Source organism: Sturnira hondurensis, unplaced genomic scaffold (genome assembly GCF_014824575.4).
Source record: "Sturnira hondurensis isolate 20B ecotype Veracruz unplaced genomic scaffold, ASM1482457v3 Scaffold0010428, whole genome shotgun sequence".
Lineage (NCBI taxonomy): Eukaryota > Metazoa > Chordata > Mammalia > Chiroptera > Phyllostomidae > Sturnira > Sturnira hondurensis.
This window is the reverse complement of record NW_028083059.1, coordinates 5,063,913-5,081,130: the sequence shown is the minus strand read 5'-3', so window position 1 is coordinate 5,081,130 and position 17,218 is coordinate 5,063,913. Positions and strand designations below refer to the sequence as shown.

Here is a 17,218-nt window from a genome sequence, read left to right as displayed (position 1 = left end):
TTTAATACTCTGACCAAGGCCTATCCAACTTTACTAGGACAAACCCATCTGTCTTCTTCCCAACCTCCCAAGCTCTTGTTACCCATATAACACCTCTTGAATCTCAGCTTTTGCCTTGCCCTGGCATTTCATGGGTATAAGTCTTATTCTCCTCAGTTTGATAGCAAGCTCATTAATGTCAAGATTATGCATATTTCCAAGATGTACCCTGAGGACACAGCAAAGACCAAAGCAGGGAAAAAATCTCTGTCCTCAGAATTAAATTATAGAACAATATGATAATGCAGGGCCATTTCTGTGCTGATGTGGCACCACGGGGAAACTCTCTCCTGTAATGACAGCCTGTTACGACTTGTTGGGGAAAAGGGTCTACCAAAGGAACTGTGGAAAAATGATGAATGTCGCTCTTAGTTTACCTCTTAGCTATGAAACAATGTGGAATCAGTTATAGACTCAGTGAAAAAATCATAGCTCATTTCTTGTTATTCTAAATTTATTTCTTATAAATTTATGAAAACTTTTATGTTATGTGACAAAACAGTTGCAATTTATTGCATCACTTGTTCATACACTCATACAATGAATACTTTATAGTGCCTACCATTGTTGAAGGAAGTCATCTTGAGGATGTTGCCCCTGGTTGATACATGAGATGGACCCCGGTCCTCACTCTGTCCCCTGTCCTTGGAATGTATGTTCTTCCCACTGTGAGAGCAGTGGGAGTTCTTCTCAAGGATGAAGCCTTGAGACAGTGTTGGTGAGACCATGTATATACATGACTGACCTGAGTTAAGGCCTCTACACAAACTTTGGAGATTCTAGCAGGTGGGCATAGAGATCGACTCACCTTGTGGCCACACAAGACAAGCCTGGTGAGTACCCTTGCTTATTAGAACTGCTACCCACCAGTCTGGAGCAACCTGACTCTTTCTTTGGTTTCTCCTTGTGCTCTGTGTATGGGAGCCTCTTTGAGAACCAACAACTGTGTGTCGTCACAATGATACATTCTGTTTCATGAAGCTTATGTTCTTACAGAGGAGATTGGGGAAGCAGATATAAATAAATACATATATAAGAAAAAAAGCAAAAGATAGTAAGTGGAAATACTGAGGATAAAACAGAGCAATGTGATAAAGAATGACTGTGAGTTACTTCAGATCAGATGGTTGGAAAGCATCTGCAGGAAAGGTGGGCAGCTGAGCTGAGATGTGAGCAGCAAGAAGCCAGTGATGGAAGTTCTGGGGACAGCATGTTAAAGACAGAGGAGAAGTGGTGAACATTCCTTAAGGCAGAAATAAGCTTTGCTTATTTGAGGAACTCATAAAAGGCGGGAAAAGTGGTTGGTGATGAGATTGAAAAGTTGGTCTGGAAGGTTTTGTAATATATAGCATGGAACTTGCATTTAATTTTCAATGCAGTGAGAAGCCTTGGGAAGGGGTATTAGTTTTTTACTGCTGTTGTAACAAACTGCCACAAACTCAGTAGTTTAAAACAGCATAAATTTATTCACTCACAGTTCTGGAGCTTAGAAGTCTGAAGTGAGTCTTTCTGAGCTAAAATTAAGGTGTCAACATCCCCTAGAGGCTGTAGGGAAAAATCTATTTCCTTGCCTTCTCGAGTCTGTCTACATTTCTTGGCTCATGTCCCCTTCCATCTCCAAAGGCCGATATGGCCAGTTAAATCTTTCCCACATTATGTCACTCCAATTCTTACTGTTCTGCTTCTGATTTCAACATTTAAACAATTACACTGGGCCAGCTGGATAATCCAGGATTAGTTAATTCCCCTCTTACCATGTAACATAGCATATGAACAACTTTCAAGGCTCTAGGATAAGTACATCTTTGAGGGGATCATTATTCTGCAAACCAAACCAGGGTTTTTTAAAGCCAGGCAATGGCATGATTTTATTTATGTTTTAAAAAGGAACGCTGTACAAATTGTTCAGTAAATGGATCATGAGGGGTAAGGGCAGAAGTGGGGAGACCAGCTAAGAGGATAGTGCAGTAGTTCAGCATGAAGAGGCCAGTAGTGGACCTGGAGAAATGTAGGTGCAATTGGGTTGTTTTTGGAAGATGAGCCAGCAGAACTTGCTGATGATTTACGTTTGAGAGGAAGATGTGAGGGGGCAAAAAGAGCTGGCATGGAAAACGCCTGGATGTTTTGCCTTCGGCATCTGAGTTGAAGGAGGCTAGGGGAGGAATGCTTTCTTAGGGACAGCAAGGGAGAAGGTCTGGATTTAGAAATATGTTTTATCCATGTCATGTTTGAGATGCTTATTTATCTAAGTGGAAATGTTGAACGAGCAGTTGAATATAAAAAACATAGTAAAGACTAGGAGTCATTAGTGTATATATGCATAATTTCTTTTAAAGACTTGGAACTGAGCAAAATAATCTAGGGAGAGTAGGAAGGCAGAAAAGAGAATGGTACTGGGAGACAAGCCTCTGAGACTTTGGTTTGTATTAGGCCAGATCACCTAGCATACAAAATACATAGTCGGAATAGAATGCAGTGGTATAGAAATTACAGGAAATATTCTAAAATGCCAAATCAAAGAGCTTGAGTTTTATTTAGTAGGCCACGAATAAATTTGTCAAGCACTGATGCTATCAAATCTGAGGCTTAGATAACTCTGTGTATGACTCATTGCTTTATTCCCTATGTTCCATTTTGCATTTTGGTGAGGCATAGATGATAAATTAACAAATGTTTGAGTGCCCCTTATGCACCACCTATGGTTAAAGATGTGGAATAAAGAATAATGTCTTAAACTAACATTGTTATTTAAAAAATCAAGGCAACAGAAAAAACCCTAAATTTAATATGACGTTTGTATGCTTTCCTGGTCGTGTTTGACTCATCGATGAAGGGTTGATAGTGCTTATTATAATACCAAGCATAGTGCTGATAGGCAGTAGTAAATCAAAGCAATATAAGGCCCCATCCATGTTTGCTGTGACTTCTCAATATACTGGGAGGCAGTCATGTAAACAAATAATTAGAATGCAAAGTGATAGCATCTAGAATACAATCATACACTCAGAACTATGGAAAAACAGATGGGAATGAATTAATTTGCCTGGGCGTGTTAAAAAGCTTTGTGTAACAAAACTGCCTTTTCCATAATAAAATAACACTTTATTTTGGCAGTAGAGAGAAAATCTTCCTGTGAGAGAAGCAAATCTCCGCAGCCCACGACTCTGTTCCAGATCCTCATTGTTCCCTTGGGGACGTAGCCACCACTGCCGCCAAAGCCACGATGACTACGAGGAGCCTTTGCTCTTCCATTTCCTCCGGCCCCAGCGAGTCCCTGAAGCACAAAGATTGAGGGATCATTTGTACGAGTCTTTACTAGACATGGGGATGCCACAGGGAAACAAAATGCAGATATACATTTAGAACAGTAGTGCTCAACCCTTTCTCTCCACTGAGAAAGCAAATTGGCCGATACACTCCCATGGGCTTCCTCATGTAATGAATGAGCACTTGTCTGCTATCTGAGGTATGAGTCCTCTTCATTTCTCTTCCATTCAAGACAGCATATCATCATATAAGGGAATGAGGAAGGTATTATTAAGATAATGTGGAATCTACTCTAATTATATAAAAAAGTAAATCATATTACACTATGGTACTTTATTATTAAGAAGGCATTAATTACCATGCATCTCATAGCTGATTGTGATAAATCAGGGTGTTGAAATAATTTGAAGGCTGCTGATCTGATTTGTATGAGTGGATTGCTCATCTTGCATTTATAGTTGGAAACAGTGAGGCCTCCTTACTTATCTCCAAGTCTACCTCTGCGAAGCACAGGCTGTCTTTTCCCAGTCACCAGGAAATTCAAGCATGGCTCAGTCCAGGGAGTTCTGTTTCCAAGAGTATGAGAGACAGAAGACTGGCTTCTTGTCTGAGGGCTTATGTCTGCCCCACATGATTCACAGTAGGAATACCCACTCCTTCGGGGGAGTTCCCTGCCTTAACTACAAAGATATAGCCATATCCTCCACAAAACAATCATATTAAAATATTCTACAATTAGGCCCAGTGTGTATATAAGAAGCATGTGTGCACACACACGAAACAAAAAACCATCGTGGGTTGTTTTATTATAGATTTCCCAGGAGAAGACATTTCACCCTGACCTTTAAAGCTATGTAGACATTTTCTTTAAACAGAAGAGCCGGAGAAAGGGGGACCCTTCTGCACTGTTGGTGGGAATGCAGAATGGTGCCGCCACTGTGGAAAGCATTATGGAGTTTCATCAGAAAAGTAAAAATGTAACTGCCTTATGATCTAGCGATTCCACTTCTGTTGTTTGTTGATTTATTGATGATAGTCATTCTGTCAGGTGTAAGATGTCATGACATCTCATTGTGGTTTTAATTTGCATTTTATTGATGATTAGTGATGTCAAGCATCTTTTCATATGTCTGTTGATCAGCTGCGTGTCCTCTTTGGAGAACTGTCTATTCAGGTCCTTTGCCCATTTCGTAATTGGATTGTTTGTATTTTGGTGTTGAGCTATAGAAGTACTTTATAAATTTTGGATATTAGCCCCTTATCAGATGTATCAGCAAATATGTTCTCTTATTCAGTGGTTTGTCTTTTTATTTTGTTGATGGTTTTCTTTGCTGTGCAAAAAATTTTTAGTTTGATGTAGTCCCATCTGTTTATTTTTTCATTTGTTTCCCTTGCCTGAGGAAATATATCAGAAAAATATTGCTATAAGCAATTTCTGGGATTTTACTACATAGGCTTTCTTCTTGGATATATATAGTTTGAAGTCTAACATTTAGGTCTTTAATCCATTCTGAATTTATTTTGGTGTGTGGCATATGAAGAGGGTCTAGTTTCATTTTTTACACATGTATCTGTTCAATTTTCCCAACACCACTTACTGAATAAATTTTTTTTAGTTCATTGTATGTTTTTGACTCCTCTGTGAAATATTAATTGGCTAAAGAGGCATGGATTTATTTCTGGGTTCTCTATTCTGTTCCACTGATCTATATGTCTGTTTTTATGCCCATAACATGCTGTTTTGATTACTATGGCCTTGTAGCGTAATTTGATATTAGGTAGATGATTCCTCAAACTATGTTCTTCTTCCTCAAGATCATTGTTTCTATTTACAATTTTGTTGGTGTTTCCATTTACATACTTGGAATATTTATTATAGTTCTGTGAAATAGGTCCTTGGTGTCTTGATAGAAATTGCTTTGAATCAATAAATTGGCTTGGATAATATGGACATTTTAATCATGTTAATTCTTCCTATCCATGAACATGGTATATGCTCCCACTTATTTTATCTTCTTCAATTTCCTTCTTCAGTGACTTACAATTTTCCCAGTAAAGGTCTTTACATTCTTGGTTAAACTTATTCACAGGTATCTTATTCTTTCAGAATCAAGTATGATTTGGATTCTTTCCTTAATTTATCTTTCTGACCATTCATTATTAGCATACAGAGTGCAACTGATCTCTGAATTTTAATTTTGTATCCTGCCACTTTACTGAATTAATTTATCAGTCCTAGGAGTTTCAGGGTGGAATCTTTAGGGTTCTCTCTATATAATATCATATCATCTGTAAATAATGACAGTTTTACTTCTTCCATTACAATTTGGATGCCTTTTATTTCTTCTTCCTGTCTGATTGCTGCATTTAGAACTTCCAGTACTATGTTGAAAAGCGTGGTAAAACTGGACATCCCTGTCTTGTTACAAGTCTTAAGAGGATGTTTGTAGTTTGGGGCCATTAAGTATGGTGCTGGCAGTGAGTTTGTCACATGTGGCCTTTATTATGTTGAGGTTTATTCCTGCTATTCCCACTTTGCTGGGACTTTTTTTTCCATAAATGGGTGCTAGATTTTATTGAAAAATTTTCTGCATCTATTGATATGAATATGTTGTTTTTATCCTTCATTTTGTTTATGTGATATATCATGTTTATTGATTTGCAAATATTGTACCAACCTTGCATCCCATAATAAAGCTCACTTGATCATGGTGTATCATGTATTTGATGTATTTCTGTATTCAGTTTGCTGATATTTTATTGAGGATTTTTAGTATCTGTGTTCATCAGAGATATTGGCCTATAATTTTCTGTCTTTTGTAGTATTTTTATCTGGTTTTAGAATTATGATAATGCTGGCCTTGTAGTATGAGCTTGTGAACCTTCCCTCCTCTTGAATTTTTTGGAATAGTTTGAGAATGAGAGGTGTTAGTTCTTAGAATATTTGGTAAAATTTACCTGTGAAACAATCTGGTCCAGGATTTTTGGGGGTTTTTTTTCTTCACTTTGTTGGTTGGGAGTTTTTTGATTACAGCTTCAGTTTCACTAGTTGTGATACATCTATTCAAGTTCTCTGATTCTCCCCTGATTTTGGAACATTGTATGTTTCTAGACATTTATTCATTTTGTCCAGATTGTCCAGTTTGTTGGCATATAGTTGTTTGTAATATTTTCTTACAATACTGTGCATTTCTTTGGTGTTAGTTGTTACTTCTCCTCTTTCATTACTGATTTCATTTATTTGAGTTCTCTATCTTTTTTTCTTGACGAGTCTAGTTAAAGGTTTGTCTGTTTATCTTTTCAAAGAACCAACTCTTGGCTCACTGATTTTTTGTATCTTTTTTTTAGATTCCATTTCATTTATTTCTGCTTTGATCTTTATCATTTCCTTCTTTCTACTGAGTTTGGGCTTTGTTTGTTATTCTTTCTCAAGTTTCTTTAAGTGTGAAGTTAGGTTGTTTATTTGAGGTTTTTCTTTTCTTTTCTTTCTTTCTTTCTTTTTTTTTTTTTTTGAGATAGGCCTGTAATGCTATGAATTTCCCTATTAGGATTGCTTTCCCAGTGTCCCATAAATTTTGAATTGTTGAGTCCTCATTTTCATTTGTTTCCAGGTATCTTTTAATTTCTTCCTTGATCTCATTGTTGACCCATTAATTGTTTTATAACATTATTTAGCTTCCATGTCTTTATGTATTTTTTGTGGTCAATTTCTTGTGGTTGATTTATATTCTCAAAGCATTGTGGTCAGATGAAACACCTGATATGATTTCAATTTTTCTTAAATATATTGAGTTCTTTTGTGTCCTAATATGTGGTCTATTTCAGAAAACTTTCCAGGTACACTTGAAAAGAATGTATATTCTGCTGCTCTGAGGTGCAGTGCTCTGAAGATATCGATTAAATGCCTTTGATCTAGAGTATATTTTAAGGCCACCATTTCCATGTTGATATTCTGTCCAGAAAATCTATCCATTGATGTCAATTGGTGTTAAAATCCCCTACTATGACTGTATTTCTGTCACTCTCTCCCTTTATATACATTAGATATACTTTATATATGTAGGTGCTCCTATGTTGGGTGCATACATGTTTATAGGGTTATATCCTCTTGATTGCTTTTTTTTATCATTATGCAGTGTCCTTCTTTGTCTCTCATTATAGCCATTTTTTAAACTCTATTTCTTCAGATATAAATATTGCTGACCCAGCTTTTTTCCTTTTCATTTGCATGCAATGTTTTTTCCAGCCCTTTATTTTTAGTCTTTGTGTATCTTTCGGTCTAAGGTGGGACCGAAGACAGTATATATATATATGGGTCTTGCTTTCTTATCCACTTAATTACCCTATGTGGTATAACTGGAGCATTTGAGATATTTATATTTAAAGTGATTTTTGAAAGATATGTATTTATTCCCATATTAGTCTTTTAACTGTGTTTATCTGGTTTTTTCCTTTTTCTTTGTAAAGCAAGCCCTTTACCATTTGTTGTAATACTGGTTTGTTGGGAAGAAACTTCTTTGGCTTTCTTTTGTCTGGGAAGCTCTTTATTTGTTCTTCAATTTTAAATCATAGCCTTGTTGAGTGAAGCAGCCTTGGTCGTGGGTCCTTGCTTTTCATCTCCTTGAATATTGCATGCTAATCCCTCATGGCCTGAAATACTTCTGTTGAGGAATCAGCCACAGTCTTATGGCAGCACCCTTGTAGGTAACTAACTGTTTTTCTCTTGAGGCTTTTAAGATTCTTTCCTTGTCTTTAAGTATTGCCATTTTAGTTAAGATGTGTCTTGGTGTGGGCCTCTTTGATCCATCTTATTTGCAACTCTCTGTGTTTCCTCAACTTGGGTGTCTTTTTTCTTTATTACCTTAGGGAAATTAGCTTAGAAAAATTTTCAGTTATTATTTCTTCAGATAGATTCTTGGTCCCTTGCTCACTCTATTCTTTTTCTGATATTCTTATAATGTGGATATTGTTATACTTATTATTGTCCCAAATGTCCATTAAAGTATCCTCAAAATTTTTAAAATTCTTTTTTCTTTTTGCTGCTCTAACTGGGTGTTTTTTTCTACCTTGTCTTCCAAAATGCTTTTTCAGTCTTCTGCTTCATCTAATCTACTATTTTTTCCTCCCAGTGTATTATTTATTTTAGATATTGTATTCTTTATTTGTGGCTGGTTCTTTTTATTATTATTTCTATGTTGTTTTTCACGCTGTTGAGCATCCTATAATCATGACTTTGAACTTTATATCTGCTAAATTGCTTGCCTCCATTTCATTTATCTCTTCTTCTGGAGAATTCTCTTGTCCTTTTGTATTGGGCCCATTTCTTTGTTTTCCTGTTTTGTATGACCCTCTGTGTTTGTTTCTGTATTCGGTAGATCTGCAAAGACTCTGGTGCAGACCTATGTCCAACACTGTCTTTGAGTGGCCCTGGGCAACCAATTTGAAACTATCAGAGATCCATAGCTTGTGGCTCCCTCTGCCGAGATTGTGTGTGTGCTGAAAGGACCGAGGTGAACACCAAGGCCAGCTTTTACCAGCACTGGGCCCAGGGGAAGGTCAGCTAATGTCTCAGACACCCAGAGATCTGCCTCTGCTGTAGGCTGCCTGTTAGGCTTGTTCACTGAGAGAGCACCGCCTATACTCCTCAGCAGAGCTTGAACTCCACAGAGTAGGGCAAGAGGAATTTCTGCAGGGGAGGCTCTTGTTTCCCCCCCGAGCTGAATGCTGCATGGAGGGGAGAGCTCTGCCTGGGAAAATTGGCTTCTTCAGAAGGGGAATGACTGAGTACAAGGATTCTGGCAGCTAACCCTTCCGCTCTCTCCCCAGAATCACCAACCGCAGACTCTCCTCGCACAGCTCAGGTCCACTGTACCCTCCAGGGCCTCGTGTTAGTGGTAGTCTCAGTGTGATGATGTGGTTTCTTCTGTGAGTGCTTGGTTGTAAGTCTTCTCTCCAGCTAGTCTTTAGCTATTTATTCAGCTATAAGATATATGTATGATATAGTTGTATCATACATATGTCATTTATTCAGCTAAAAGATATGTGTATGATATAGTTGTAACTCCAATTTGCTGTTGGGAGGAGGTTATTGTAGCTTTCACTATTCTGCTGTTATCTTGGATCCCTCGGTAATTTCTTTATCCATGAGAATCTTCAGTATTTTCTAGTCTGGATTTAAAATAAATACCTTTAAATTGTACTGCTTGAAGTATTTCGATGCTCTAAATAAAAATTTTTTATTTATATCTGTATAAATATCACCATTTGGATATACTTATATAATTAATATAAATATTAATTGTTTATATTTATAATCTTGATGATGAAGATGAAAGTTACTCCTGAGGTAAAAGAAAGAAAAAGAATTGCCAATTGGTACTTCTTTTTTTGGAAAGTCATAGTTTTATTCTTCTGGGTTTTTTATTTGTTTGTTTGTTTATACTTTGATCATCATTAGTATAAATGGACTCACTTTGACTCCCCTTTGTAATTACCAAGGACCTTTTAGCCCTCAAAATCTGAGCTCACAGCTAGGGCTTGATGTATTTTTAAATACTAATATATAACACACATGTAACACAGTACACAAATAATATGTGTACAGGTCAACAAATTTTTACCTATTTGTATACCTGTGTAATGTAATCAGCACCAAGATTAGCCTTAGTGTTTTTTCACTTCTTCTAAGTGACATGAACTCTGAGATATCCAGCACTTTCCCTCATTTTGTATCTCCACTTCTATCTTTCTTTCCTTCCCATTTTCCCTGCTCCCATCTCTAGGTCTCTTCCTATTGTGCTGCCCATTTTTCCATCTTCTCTACATCCTTCTCTATTTAGAGCAGCTCCCTCTGGTTCTATTCTGCCTTTTGTTCTTCTACCCACTCTCACTTCCATTTGTGTATGTGGACATCCCTGGGCTTATTACAGCTGGTTGCACAACCCAGTCACTCCCTGCTGTGGGTTCCTGCGGGAGCTCCAACTGGGCCCCAAGTCAAAGTGCTTCCAGAGAAGGTGAAGCGTCATGACTGCGACTGGCCACTTCAAGTCCTCAGTGTTTGGGAGAAACAGGCTGTCTCCTTTTTCAAGGAGGCAGCAACACCCTGATTCCATCACACTGATTCGAGCTGGCTTTCAGACCTGAGGATCACAGACAACTGAATGAAGCCAACCTGACTCTGGATAAGTCATTCTGACTCTGGCATAGAAACAGCAAGTGAAGGTAGCTTTATAGACAGAAAATAATGGTGGTACTCTCCAGTTCCTCATGAATTTATGAATCAAAATGAAAAGTTTTTATTATAAAAGTGTTACTTTTATACATGCTCATAGAAAAAAACTGGAACAAAGAAGATATAAAAACCAGAAATGTATAAAAGGAAACTAAAAAATCTATACAGATGGGGTGGCTACCTAAATAACTACTATTATCATTTTAATGTACATCCTTGCAGAATTATTTATCATCTTTCCTTAGGAAAGTGGCATTATATTGGAACTAGCATTTTAACTTAACAATTTTAAAAAGAAATCTGTTTATACCAACAAGCGAAAATCTACACCATAGTTAAATACCCGAATGAGAAACACCTGGACACCCCAGGTTCTTTCTCCCAGACTCTTAAGCAGCTTGGCTCACATGCTTGTCGAGCAAAACCCAATTCTTGTTCAGGCCTCCCCCAGTGTCTGGGTTAGAGTTACTGTGCAGAAACTAATGGAGAACTGTGGCGGTACTCTGTGTAGAGCACCACCATTATTTTCTGTCTCTAGAGTTACTATGCAGAAGCACCCCACCCCAGGGGCCCTTGGCAAGTACAGTGAACGGGGCTGGGCCTACAGGCTGTGCAGGAGAGAGACTGCCCAAAGCCAAAAAAACAGGGAGTGAACTGTGCATGCTTAAGGCCATTAGTCTCTCACCTTCCTGCCTGCCAGGAGGCAGAAGGCCCTGAGGCTCTGCTGGCTTCAGACTAGCGCCACAGGGCCCCACTCAGAGGTCTGCCAAGGTCCAAGGCCACAGCAGCCTAAATGTGCTGTTCCATTGCAACGACCCCCAAGCCTGTTGCTCCTAGCAGCAGTGCGGGCTCTAGAATTCATTTCAGGAATGAATTGAACAGGCATTGCTACCTGTTCCTCCAGCCTCAGGAGCCTACAAACTTGGGTGTTCCATTATTTTCTTCCAGCTTTGTTGAGTTTAATCGGCATATAACATTGTATAGATTTAAGCTGCACAATGTGATGATTCACTTTGCATGTGTATTGTGAAATGATTGCAACAATAAGGATGGTTGACACCTCCATCATCTCTCATAATTACCCATTTCCTGTGTGTGGTGAGATCTTTTAATATTTATTCTCTTAGCAACTTTCAAATATATAAAAGTTTGTTAACTACAATCTCTACAGTACACCAAATGTTTGTATGCCCTGACAGCATTGCTCCATTTCCCTCAGTCCTCAGCCCCTGACAACAACTCTGTGTTTCTATGAGTTCCACATTTTTGGATTCTATGTATATGTACTATCATGCCATATTTGTCTTTCTCTCTGACTTATCTCACATAGTATAATGCCCTCAAGTTTCATCTATATTATTTGAAATGGCAGGATTTTTTATGGGTGAATAATATCTCATTGTGTGTATATTATATAAGTGTATGAATATATACTTATATATAACATGCACACAGGTCCTCAAATAAATTTGTTTCATTCAACATTGGTTTGCCATCATATTAATGAGAAAAACAGTTAATTCCCAGCTGAGGCCACTTTCTATGTGGAGTTTGCAAGTTCTCCCTATGTTTGCATGGGTTTTCTTGGGGGGCTCTGGATTCCTCCCACAACCCAATGTGGTGAACTGGCATGTCTAAATTCGCCCAGTCTGAGTGAGTGTCAGTGTGGGGCTGTGCCCTGCAATGGACAGGCATCCTGTCCAGGATGGAGTCCCACCTTACTCCCTGGGCTGCCGGGAAAGGCCCCAGCTATTCGTGACCCTGAACTGGACTAAGCAGTTTGGAAAATCACTATCTTATTTGTTTTTATTAATCTTTTTAAAATGTATGTATAGCTCACATTTATTTTAATATGTAACATTAGAAGGGTTTGGGTCATTATTCTCAAGTTTGTTGATGTTTTTGTGACCAGAAATATGCTGTATTTAACTCTTGTTTATAATAATTAGGCAAGGGTAAAATTGGTTTCATTGTATATTGTTTTGCTTAAAGTTAGAGTTTCCAAGACCATATTCACAGTTTTAAGCGAACATTTTGTGTGTGTGTGTGTATAATGTGAGAGATATATATTTACATTTATAGATACTTCTGAGTATCTAGCCAAAGAAAATGAAACTACTGTTTCAAAGAAATCTGTACGCTCATGTTCTTTGCAACAGTATTCACAATAACCAAGACAATGAAGCAACCCGAATGTCCATCAGGAGATGAAGGGGTTTCTTTGTTAGGTTCATTCCTTTATTTTCAGCACCTTGAAGAGTGTCTGGCCCTTTGTAGTGCTCTAAAAATATTTGTTGAATGAATGAAAAATGATACTTTCCTACTCAAGAATTTGCTATTGTCTCTACAGTTTCCAAACCAAATTGATTTTCCTCATTGGTATTCCAGATATTCCAATCTGGCTGTATCTTACCTATTGCCATGTTACTTCCTCTCACCTCAGGGCACTTGACATGTATATATACCCCCTCACCATCCCTCTGTGCACTTGCTTTAGTTAATTTGCTCATAGCATTTCCCTCACTGAAAACTCCTCTCTTTCCATCCAAATCTTACTCATCCTTGAGATCAAATTTGACCTGCTCCATGAGGACTTTTCTGGGTTCTTAAAATCAAACTGATTTTTCTTTTCCCTGATTTACATGATACTTACCTACTTTTATAGTAAACTTGCAACTTTATCAAGTGTGACTTACTGCATTTTTTGGACTATAAGACACCCCTCCAATTTGGGAGGAATATGGTTGTTAATGCTGCTGTTGAGTTCTGTTTACATGCACATTGGTGAATATTATTTATGTTATTAAATATTTTACCAAATTTTTTGCGTCAAAATTTTTTTCCCTATTTTCCTCCTCTAAAACCTAGGTGCATCTTATGGTCCGAAAAATGTGGTATGTGTTGCTTGATAATAAAAATCTTGACTTAACTCACTGATTTTGTTACACATCTCTTGGCTTCCTCACAATAAACTGAGGTAGATCCTCAATATATACTATGCTGATCGCTAGAATTTCAGTTTGCTTACCCTTAATCAAACACTTATAATACACAGGGCATTGGAAAACACAGTGGGTAGAGTGGGCACAGAATGTGAATGTGGTGGAGAGAGAAAGTTCTTAGTTTTTACTTATGGCTCCTGACAAGAAGCTTGTAGTCTAGTGGGGAGAAAGAACTGACATTACTAAGTAACGTTCAGTTTAGGCTGTGATATTAAAAAGCATAAGCATCTTTTATGAAAACATAGTGAAGGAGGATCCTGGCCTTCAGTGTGTTGGCGTAAGCACCACAGCACCCTCCGGGAAGTTTCTTGTAAGTGGAAATTGGAAGACAAATGGGTGGAAGATGAGTCTGGAGGAACTCACCAGCACTTTGAATGTGGCTGGCTGACTTCAAGGTGGTTTGTGCAGTCCCACCACCTACATTGACTTTGCCAAGTAGAAGCTAGATCCCCAGTTTGCTGTGCCAGCCCAGAACTGCTACAGAGTGACTAAAGGAGCCTTTACTGGGGAAAACAGTCCTGGCATGATCAAAGACTGTGGAGCCGCATGGGTAGTCTTGAGGCACTTGGAGAGAAGGCACTTGCTTGCGGAGTCAGATGAGCTGATTGGATACAAAATGGCCCATGCCCTGGCCGAGGGACTTGGAGTGATCCTGGCCTGAGGAGAAGCTAAAGGAGAGGGAAGCTGGCATCACCGTGAAGTGATGGTTTGGTTTTTGAACAAATCAAGGTCATCACAGATAATGTGAAAGACTGGTCCAAGGTTGTTCTGGCATAAGCAAGACTGTGTGGGCCATTGGTACAAGCAAGACTAAAACACCCTAACCGGCCCAGGATGTATATGAAAACCTCTAGGGATGCCTTAAGTCCAGTGTCTCTGATGCAGGGACTCAGACCACCTACATCATTTATGGAGGGTCCATGACTCGGGCAACCTACAAGGAATTGGCAAGCTGATCTCATGTGGGTGGCTTCCTCTTATGTGGTGCTTGCCTCACCCCCAAATTTTTGGACATCACCAATGTCAAACAACAAGCCCCTTTCATCTCCCCTACCCTTCCTGTTATGCATAGGCCCCAACAATGGACCCTCTATTCCTTCACATACTTCTGATGGTATCATCTGCCCCCTCTTGTAGCCTAATTAAAACAGTATCTCTTCCTTTTTTTCATTTGCATCTTCATCTGTATTGGTTGAGACCAGGCAAATCCCTTCTTTACTTACTATAGTCATTGCAAGGGGTGAGTTTGCTTGTGGGACGCCCCCCTCCCCCAGTGAAGGCAGGAAAGAGAAGTCATCCTCCTTTCCCAATTCACACCTTGGGGCCAAGTGCTGAGAGACAACCCTATCCTCCCTTCAGAGGCCGGGGTGCTGCTCTTACCCCCGGTGCCAACACCTGTGTGCGTTGTATATGTCCGCTGTCCCAGTTGGGTGGGAGGAATAAGCACTTGGCACTGAAAAAAACTACATACACACAGTGAAGGCAGTGAATTGAGGAAGAAAGATTTCCCAAATGGACTTGTCATCTGAGATGAACCTTGCAAGATAAGTGGAATAATAATTGACAAATAACATAAGGAAAAGAAGCCTGGGGGAAGTACATGATATTAGCCTGGAAGCTTGAAATGAGACTTAATAAAGAAAAACTGATAATAAACTACAGTGACTGAGGTTACTTATATGTATGAAGAAAGGAAACATACAGGTAATATAAAAGGAATGGAGAAATATATTGGAATTTGTTCTATTTGGTTTCTTCCTATTTATTGCCCCTGCCAATTCACCAAATCCTCTCTCTATAAGGTCACAGCCAATTCTCAATGCCAACTCCAAAGAATTATCTTCCTAAGTGTAGTGTTTGGTACTAGTCTCTCGTGATGCACTCACTGCATGTATCTTCCTGACAGTCATCTCAGGTTTTTATACTGGGAAGTGTTTGTCTCTTTGCCATTAATGAGGCTCATGTTTCCCTGATTCTATCCTTGGCCTCCCTCTTTGCTCATCTAGAGTTTTTCCTAGATTAGCTCATTCATTCTTGTGTTTTCAACTATCTTCCATCTGCTGTTGACTTCTAAGCCATTTTGGCATATACTCATATCAATAAAGTTATTTGGAATATATTCTAAATACATACATTTTATCTATAAATTAGATATACCACTATATTAAAATATTATATATACTATGAAACATAAAAATAGAAATTAAAAAACAATGAGACTAAATAAAAATATTAACACTTTACATATTAATTTTATGAAAACATTGTTTACTCCCACTAACACTTATTAATTAAATAATAAAAATATTTAGAAAAATAAATGTGATGTTATATAACATATTACTTAAATCTTAGCCTTGTGATGCAGCAATTCAAGCATTCGTTTGGATTTATTTCCAAACATTTCTTAATGTCTGACCAATTGACAACATGCTACATATAGATATGTCTGCCTGAAAGGGAGAAGAATGCACATTTTGAGTGGATCCTAGAACAGGAGAGGGCTCTGTAGTATGTCTAACCTGTGAGGTAAGCAGTTCCGACATTTGGGCCCATAGGACTCAGCAGCCAGTGATATTAAGGGTGTTTGAAGTGGGAAGAGATGTGGAGTTAATGGAAAGTTTATGGACAACTCTAATAGGAGAATAATAACGTGTATCCTTAGATTTTTAGTGCAAGGTCTTGCTCTCAGCAGCAGATATTGGAACTTCTGAAAAAATAACTTCCTGGCGTGTGATATACTCTGCCAGAGATAGAGCTCCTGACTCTGGAACACCAAGTGACTAAGTGGTCAGAATTGTCTTCCTGAGCTAAAATTTGTCAGATTAAGTATAAGACAAAGCAGGGCCAGGAGCAGTTTGTTAGAAGATGAAGGTGGCACACCCAAGGACCTGGTATGAGCAGGGCCAGAGAATACAGTAAGTCACATAAGCAGGTGACGCTGACCTTCATGTCTTCTACCACTCTTGCATTGACATCTCTCCCTCAGCTCACATCTGGCCTCAAAAGACCAAACTGATTCTTGGATGGTCACCTTGATGTACTGGGCCAAGCCAAAATGTGTTGTTGCTGAACTGTAGTTCCACCCAGAGTTATCTTGAAAGTTACTGATGAGGGGAAATCCTTATGTAAAGCAGTGGATTAACCATCCATTTCCAGTGCATAGAAAGAGAGTGATTCAACTAAGAAAATATAGATTCATGTTGGAGGTGGATGGCTAGATGTTGGTCAGTGACCTGGAGAGAGATAGATGAAGAGGTGAGGGGCCAGGAAATCTGAGAAAGAGGCATGTGAATGACTCTACTAGAACAGATACAAAGTATGGAGGCCTGCGTAGTACATACCAATGTTCACCAGAGAACATCTACCATGGAAGAAATACTGAACAACCAAATAGAAGGATTCTGCTTGCTGAGGTCATACAGCTTTGTTTACACCATTCCAAGGCGGACACAATGGGCACATGAACGTAGTGGGTATAGTGGCCCGGATGGAGACATGCGTGTGCCTAATAGTATGGGCTTCCACTTTTCCAGGCTGACCTAGCTCCTCTTCCTAGAAGTGTACAACTAGTGGGATAAAAATGGGGGACATTGAGGGCCCCCCCCACACATGGCAGCACCTCTCAAGAAAGTCGGTTAGCCACTTGGTGTCTATGACCCACCACGTGAGGTACTAT

At 38.8% G+C, this 17,218-nt stretch overlaps 1 pseudogene; it reads left to right on the top strand.

The window, feature by feature from the left end:
- Positions 1-13,962: 13,962 nt before the first annotated feature.
- On the top strand, positions 13,963-14,651 carry LOC118995725 (triosephosphate isomerase-like; annotated as a pseudogene).
- The last annotated feature ends 2,567 nt before the right edge of the window (positions 14,652-17,218 follow it).